We start from the raw sequence: 7,965 nt of genomic DNA, 5'->3' as shown, positions 1-7,965 counted from the left end.
TATCCCGCCCCCTCTGCTCTCCGCCCCGCCGCGCGTCGCCGTCGTTCGTTCCAGGGTCACGCGGTGGCGGCCTGTGTAGCGCCTCGGCGGCGTCTTTACCGCCGGACTGCGATGGCGTGGACGGCGGGGTCTGTGCTCCCTGGGACGGCGGTGGCGGGTCGCAGAGCGCGCCGGGCCGGGGTGAGGACGGAGCAGGGCCCGCAGGATCCGAGCGCTGACGGCGACGAGAGTTCCCGGTGAGTGGTCGCCCAGCGGACCACTCGGACACGTACCTCGCTGGGGGAGAGTTTGCCCCCAGCCCCAGACCGAGACTCCTCCGGTTGGGGGAACCGGGGCGGGGCAAGCGGCAAGCGCTCCCGCCACACGCGGTTACTTCTGGAAGTGGGGCCTGTGTCCATGCAGTGGTTTCTCCAACCCAGCTGGGCGCGTTGCGGCTTCGTTTGTGGGTTGGAGGTTCCGAGGGGCTTGGAGACTTGCCCAGCCAGAATCCTGACCCCCCTGCTGCACCTCTGGGTGACCTGGGTCTCAGTTTTCCCATCTCTTAAATGAGAACCTTGTGAAAAGTCGGTGGGTAACACATGTCAAGTGTTTAGCAGAGAGCTGGTACATAGTAGGTGCTTAGTTATGTCGTTATGAGACAAGCAGCCTCAGAGCGCAACCCTTCTAAAAATAACCTGCCTTGGCTTATCCTGTATACAGAGCAGAATAGGCCACACATTTTCCTGGAATTGTTCTGTCAAGATAATCACGAAACAGGCCATAGCGGGCCTCAACGGGTTTTAGCAGGCTTTGAACACATCTTGACACTTTAAGTGCCCTATTAGCCCATTAAGTGCAAAATACATATAAGGACCCCACCTCTGGGTGGAGACTTAACATATTAATGAAGCAAGATCAACCTCTTCCTCCATCTCTTCCATCCTGGGGAATTGATCCCATGTCTAAAGAAAATGCATAGGCGGGGGGGTGGGGGGAATTGATTCCATGTCTAAAGAAAATGCATAGTCATCCCCAAGCTCTGGGCACCTTCATGAAGGCTGATCCTGAATATTCTTTACTCTGTCTGTTCTCGGTAAAAAGCTCGCTTCCCCAAGCAGCCTTGGAGACAGCAGCCCTGACGGTTCCTTTCCTTGCACAATGGAATAAAGCGCCTTTCCGATCTTCCACCTTGGCCTCTTGTTTATCGGCTGTGATGAGTCACACCGAGGAGGACCTGGGTTTTCCATCTGGGCAACAATTTATTTTATCGCCTAATGACAGCCATTCCACCACGTCTGTCAGTTTGTCGTACTGTGGTGTGTTGCTTGTTGCTGCGATACTGGAAGCTTTACCACTGGTATTTCAAATACCAGCATGGTCACCTTTGGTGACAGGTTTTAGCTGAGTTTCCAGACTAAGACAGATTAGAAAGGACCTGGCAGTCAACTTCTGAAAAAATTGGCTAGTGAAAACCCTATGAATAGCAGGGGAGCATAGTCTGATATAGTGCTGGAAGATGAGCTCCTCAGGTTGGAAGGCACTCAAAAGAATGACGGGGGAAGAGCTCCCTCCTCAAAGTAGAGTCTACCTTGATGTGGATGGAGTTAAGCTTTCGGGACCTTCATTTGCTGATCGGGCACGAGTCAAAATGAGAAGAAACTGCTGCAAACATCCATTAATAATTCCAACATGGAATTACGAAGTATGAATCTAGGAAAATTGGAAGTTGTCAAAAATGAAATGGAAAGCATAAACATCAATATCCTAGGCATTAGTGAGCTGAAATGGGCTGGTATTGGCCATTTTGAATCAGACAATCATATGATCTACTATGCCAGGAATGACAAAGAGGAATGGTGGTGTATTCATTGTCAAAAAGAACATTTCAAGATCTGTCCTGAAGTACAACGCTGTCAGTAATACGATACTATCCATACGCCTATAAGAAAGACCAGTTAATACGACTATTATTCAAATTTATGCACCAACCACTAAGGCCAAAGATGAAGAAATTGAAGATTTTTACCAACTTCTGCAGTCTGAAATTGATCAAACGTGCAATCAAGATGCATTGATAATTACTGGTGATTGGAATGCAAGAGTTGGAAACGGATTGGTAGATGTGGAATGACATCAAGGACATCATACATGCAGAAAACAAGAGGTCATTAAAAAGACAGGAAAGAAAGAAAAGACCAAAATGGATGTCAGAAGAGACTCTGAAATCTGCTCTAGAATGTTGAGTAGCTTAAGGAAAAAGAAATGATGAAGTAGAAGAGCTGAACAGAAGATTTCAAGGGGCGGCTTGAGAAGACAAAGTAAAGTATTATAATGAAATGTACAAAGATCTGGAGATAGAAAACTGAAAGGTTAAGAATATACTCGGCATTTCTAAAGCTGAAAAAACTGAGGAGAGAATTCAAGCCTTGAGTTGCAGTATTGAAAGATTCTATGGGAAAAACATTAAATGACACAGGAAGCATCAAAAGAAGATGGAAGGAATACACAGAGTCACTGTACCAAAAACAATTGGTTGACATTCAGCCATTTCAGAAGTTAGCATATGATCAAGAACAAATGATACTGAAGGAAGAGGTCCAAGCTGCACTGAAGCATTGGCGAAAAACAGGGTTCCAAGAATTGATGAAATACCAATTGAGATGTTTCAGCAAACAGATGCAGTGCTGGAAACGCTCACTAATCTATGCCAAGGAATTTGGAAGGTAGCTGTCTGGCCAACTGACTGGAAGAGATCCATCTTTGTACCCATTCCAAAGAAAGGAGATCCAACAGAATGCAGAAATTACTGAACAATATTATTAATATCACACAAGTAAACTTTTGCTGAAGATCATTCAAAAACAGTTACAGCAGAACGTCGACAGGGAAATGCCAAAAATTCAAGCCAGACTCAGAAGAGGATGTGGAACAAGGGATCTCATTCCTGATGTCAGATGGATCCTGGTTGAAAGCAGAGAATACCAGAGAGATGTTTACCCGTGTTTTATTGACTATGCAAAGGCATTCGACTGTATAGATCATAACAAATTATGGATAACATTGCAAAGAATGGAAATTGTAAAACAATTGTGCTCATGAGGAACCTATACATAGATCAAGAGGCAGTCATTCAAACAGAACAAGGAGATACTGCGTGGTTTAAAGTCAGGAAAGGTGTGCACCAGGGTTGTATCCTTTCACCATACTTATTCAGTTTGTATGCTGAGCAAATAATCTGAGAAGCTGGACTACATGAAGAAGAATGAGGCATCAGGATTGGAGGAAGACTCATTAACAACCTGCATCATGCAGATGGCACAAGCTTACTTGCTGGAAGTGAGGAGGACTAGAAGCACTTACTGACGAAGATCAGAGACCACTGCCTTCAGTATGGATTACATCTGAACATAAAACAAAAATCCTCACAGCCGTACCAATAAGCAACATCGTGATGAGTGGAGAAAATATTGAAGTTGTCAAAGATTTCATTTTACTTGGATCCACAACCAACATCCATGGAAGCCGCAGTCAAGAAATCAAACAACACATTGCACTGGGCAAATCTGCTGCAAAAGACCTCTTTACATTAAAGAGCAAAGATGTCACTTAAAGGACTAAGGTGCGCCTGACCCAAGCCATGGTGTTTTCAATGGCCTCGTGCATGTGAAAGCTGGACAGTGAATAAGGAAGACCAAAGAATTGATGGCTTTGAATTATGATTGTGTTGAAGAATATTGACTATACTATGGACTGCCAGAAGAACGAACAAACCTGTCTTGGAAGAAGTACATCCAGAATGCTCATTAGAAGCGAGGATGGCGAGACTTTGTGTCACGTACTTCGGACATGTTATCAGGAGGGGCCAATCCTGGAGAAGGACATCATGCTTAGTAAAGTAGAGGGTCAGCAAAAAAGAGGAAGACCCTCAACAAGATGGATTGACAGTGGCTGCAACAATGGGCTCAAACATAGCAACGATTGTGAGGATTGTGCAGGACCAGGCGGTGTTCCGATCTGTTGTACATAAGGTTGCTATGAGTTGGAATCAACTCGATGTCCCCTAACAACAGCAATGGCAACATTTGGTTATGCCTCGATGTGCACCCCTTCAGCCTCCAGCACACCCGATTATGTGAGATTCTTGCCTGTGCGGGCCGTCTGTGTCCAGCATGGCCTTATTTCATTTTTGGCCAGTACAGCACAGTGTTGTGTACCGTGGAGTCATTTCCAACTCATAGCGACCCCTACAGGGCAGAGTAGACCTGCCTCATAGGGTTTCCTAGGCTGTAATCTTTACAGGGGTAGATTGCCAGGTCTTTTCTCCCATGGAGCTGCTGGTGAGTTTGAACTGCTGACCTTTCGGTTAGCAGCTGAGCACTTAACCGTTGCGCCACCAGGGCTCCTTAGTACAAGCTTAACTTAATATGTATACTACTTCATCAGCATATCCGGGCCATCTCCAGGAGAGAGGGGGTGGCTATATGCTGCTGGCCACATGCACCACTCTGCCCGTATCTGACCTGGCCCAACTCAGATGCTTTCTGAGCCAGGCTCCACCAGGTGCCGGTAGGGCAGTGAGAGTGACCGGAGCCTTGTCACCGAGGCAGAGATGATCGGGTTGACGAAGCACAAGTCAGAGTACAGGCAGAGAGGAGCCTGGGTGAGTCCAGGAGCAGAGTGGACACACACGGATGGACCCAGAGAAAGGGCTGCAGAGGAGCACACTGGAGCCCACCTCAGGGAGAAGGAAGAGTTGGGGACATTCACTTCAGGACATGGGGAAAGAGAATCTCGTTTGTGGAAGAGGAAGAAACCAGAGAAATGAAACCCTGAGAGAGCGAGCAAGGGGCCGAATGAACACAGCAAGAGGTTTTAGCCCAGATACCTGGACCCTGAGGAGATCGTGAGCTGGTTATTTGCTCTTTACTTGACCAAAGGCCTGGAGAGTTGGCACGTGGCTCACAAAGTATTTGGGAACGTGTGGAAGTGTGGGGTTAGAAGGCCATGATCCAATCTTAGGCCATTGGACAATGTGCAACATTTCTCATGGACTAGCTAATAAACACAAACTGTTAGTCTTTTATCTAATGCATAATAAATATCATTGTCAACACAATTTAAAAATATCCTTATATTTGACTCAGAAAGATAGCATTTGGTAGAAGCACAGCCTTGAGAATATTCATAATGGTAGTTGCATAATCAGCAAAATTCTCTGTGGACAAAAAAATGGGCCAATACATTGATATGATGAGAGTAATTCATTAAAATGAAAATGGAAACTGAAAAATCATTTACAAATGGTTTTAATGGACAAAAAAAGAAAATTGGTCAGAATTAAATTGGCTTAATAAAGTTCAGTCTTGAAAATACTGTATCAACAAACTGGTGGCATAATTCTGATGGAAACTTTTGTATTCATGACAGAGTTACAATATCCAAGAGGTCAGAACCACAGACGAAAACAGGGACATTTAGTCTCATCATCTTTGACACACTTAATGATTCACTTGCTCTGTGGCCTTTAGAATATGTTACATTCTCCTTGTCTCTAAAGTGTCATTAGTTTGTCAACTGCCATTTATTTCATCTGCTGTTTTGTTTTCTTTTTTAAATTGTGAAATGCAGTGTCCATACAGAAAAGTGCACGAAAACCCAGACACATAGACACTTGTACCATTTGGTAAAGTTATAAAATGAACACTTGAGTTATCAACCCCCCCACCACCACCCAGGTCAAGAAATACAATGTGGTCGGACACACAAATCTCCCGTGTGGCCACAACCACTGTCTAGGTGGGCTCCTCCAGAGGCCGACGAGGTACAAGTGCAAGCTGCTTACATGGGAGTGGTCCCAGGAAGCCGGGGAAGTGAGGCAGGAAAACCACGAATGGTGTTTGGGTGACTGGGGCTCACTCCCCTGGGGGGCTTGGAGGCAGGTGAGACACTGCAGACCACATCAGAGATAGCTGCCCCTGGGGGCATTCACCCTTCAACACTTCCCACTTGCCTTGCCATGGGCCAACACCAATGGCCAGAGAAAACCTTGGCAGAGTTGCTGGAGCCAGGGGCTGGAAGCCACCGTTGGCCCTTGGGAAACTGAGTCCCAGGGCATATGGGCGGGGCACCAACAGCCTCAGCTACAACCACTGTCCTGACTTTGCTTTATTATTTCACCACCTATTATGGATTGAATGGTGCCCCCCCCCCACCAAAAAAAAGATATGTTGAAGTCCCAACCCTGGTACCTGTGAACGTGACCTTGTTTGGAAATAGGGACTCTAAAGATGTTACCAGTTAACATGAGTAGGGTGGTCCCATGTCAGTGGTGTCCTTATAAAAGGGAAGAGAGGCAGGTGCAGAGGGAAGATGGCAGTGTGTTAAGCTGCAGCTGCAAGCCAAGGAATACAGGGGGCTGCCTGGGTTCAGCAAGTGTCCTCCAGGCGAAAGCAGTTTCTGACCTCTGTAACCACTGTGGGCTCCCACCTTCATCCAGATTTTGGGCTGATGCCTCTTGCCATCTTGTCAGCTCTTCAGTGCTTTTTACAAGGTGTATATTAAATATTTTAACCACCATTTCTGGTTGTTTTCAGCAGGAAGCTTGGTCCAAGTGACCTGTAAACAGAACTTTCTTCTTCATCTGCTCTTGTTCCTTGAACTGCCGATGCTCTGTCTCTGTCTTAGCTTCCTGGGGCTGCTGTGACAAATGACCACATACTAAGTGGCCAAAACAACAGCCATTTAGTCTCCCAGATCTGGAAGCTAGAGGCCGGCTCAAGGTTTGGCTGTGTTGACTCTTTCTCAGGCTCTGAGGGAGGCTCTGCCCCATGCCTCTGTCCCAGCCTCTGGCGGTTACCGGCAGTGCTTGGTGTTTCTCGGCTTCTGACAGCATCAGTCTCTGCCTCCGTGCTCACAGCTGCCTCCCGCTCTCATGTGATGTCTCTTCTGTCTCTTACAAGTATACGTGTCACTGGATTTAGCCCCCCCCCCACGTTCCCGGATGACCCCTGACTTAATTCCAGCTACAAAGACACTTTTTCCCAGTAAGGTCACCTTTACAGGTTCTGGGTGGACCATCCACTCCTGCACTCCTTGTTTTGACAGTTTATTATTGAAGGCCTACGATAGACAGCATTGGATGCTGTCATCAGAGAGCTCACGTCTAGTCGGGGAGACACGCTGGTGGGATAATTACGCTAAACAATGTAAGACTGCACCCGTAAAGGGGTTGCAGGCCAGTGGGTACAGTCAAGGAAGCCTGGGCGAGGTGCGATAAGAGCTGCGCCCTGCTGGCCACGAGGACCGCGCCTGACAACGCAGGATGGAGGCGCGGTCAACGCGAAGGGGCGGGGCCGGGGCGAGGGGGCGGGGCCGGGGCGGGTGGCCTGAGCAGTGGCGGGACGAGGGGTGGGCCAGACCCCTGGCGAGGCAAGGATGAGGGTCAAGGCAAGGGCGGGGTGGGGTGAGCTGGGGGCGGGGCCAGGCCAGGGGCGGGGCAAGCGCATTGCGATTCTGGCGGCCCGGGGCCTGCGAAGGAGTTGGCCGCATTGACAGCTGCGACGGCCGCGCTGCCGCCCCTAGCCATGCACTGCTCTAATAAGTGGCGGCAGACGGTAGAGCGCTGCAGCGTCGGGGTGAGTGCCCGCGGCACTCCTCGGAGCGCGGAGTTGGGGAGCGGGCCCCGCCGTTGCCGCGACCCGGTCCCGCCCCCACGTGACGTCGTTTCGCCCCTCACCCAATCCCTGCGCTCCTCCCCGCACCTGCCCGCTGTCGCCCGGCTACTTTTAGCCGAAATCCCTCGCTAATCTCAGCGGCTCGGTCCCGCCCCTACAGGACAGCATTCAGCCTCTCACCCAATCCCTGGGCGTCCCCGTGACTTGATCCCACCCCCCCCTCCTGACGCCTCCTTCCCTCACCCAATCACGGCCCTCCGGCGCATGCCCAGTCTGTCAGTTGTTGCCGGGGTTTCCATCCCCGCCTCAGGCG

This window comes from Trichechus manatus, unplaced genomic scaffold (assembly GCF_000243295.1).
Source record: "Trichechus manatus latirostris isolate Lorelei unplaced genomic scaffold, TriManLat1.0 scaffold00028, whole genome shotgun sequence".
Classification (NCBI taxonomy): Eukaryota; Metazoa; Chordata; class Mammalia; order Sirenia; family Trichechidae; genus Trichechus; species Trichechus manatus.
This window is presented reverse-complemented; position numbering follows the sequence as displayed.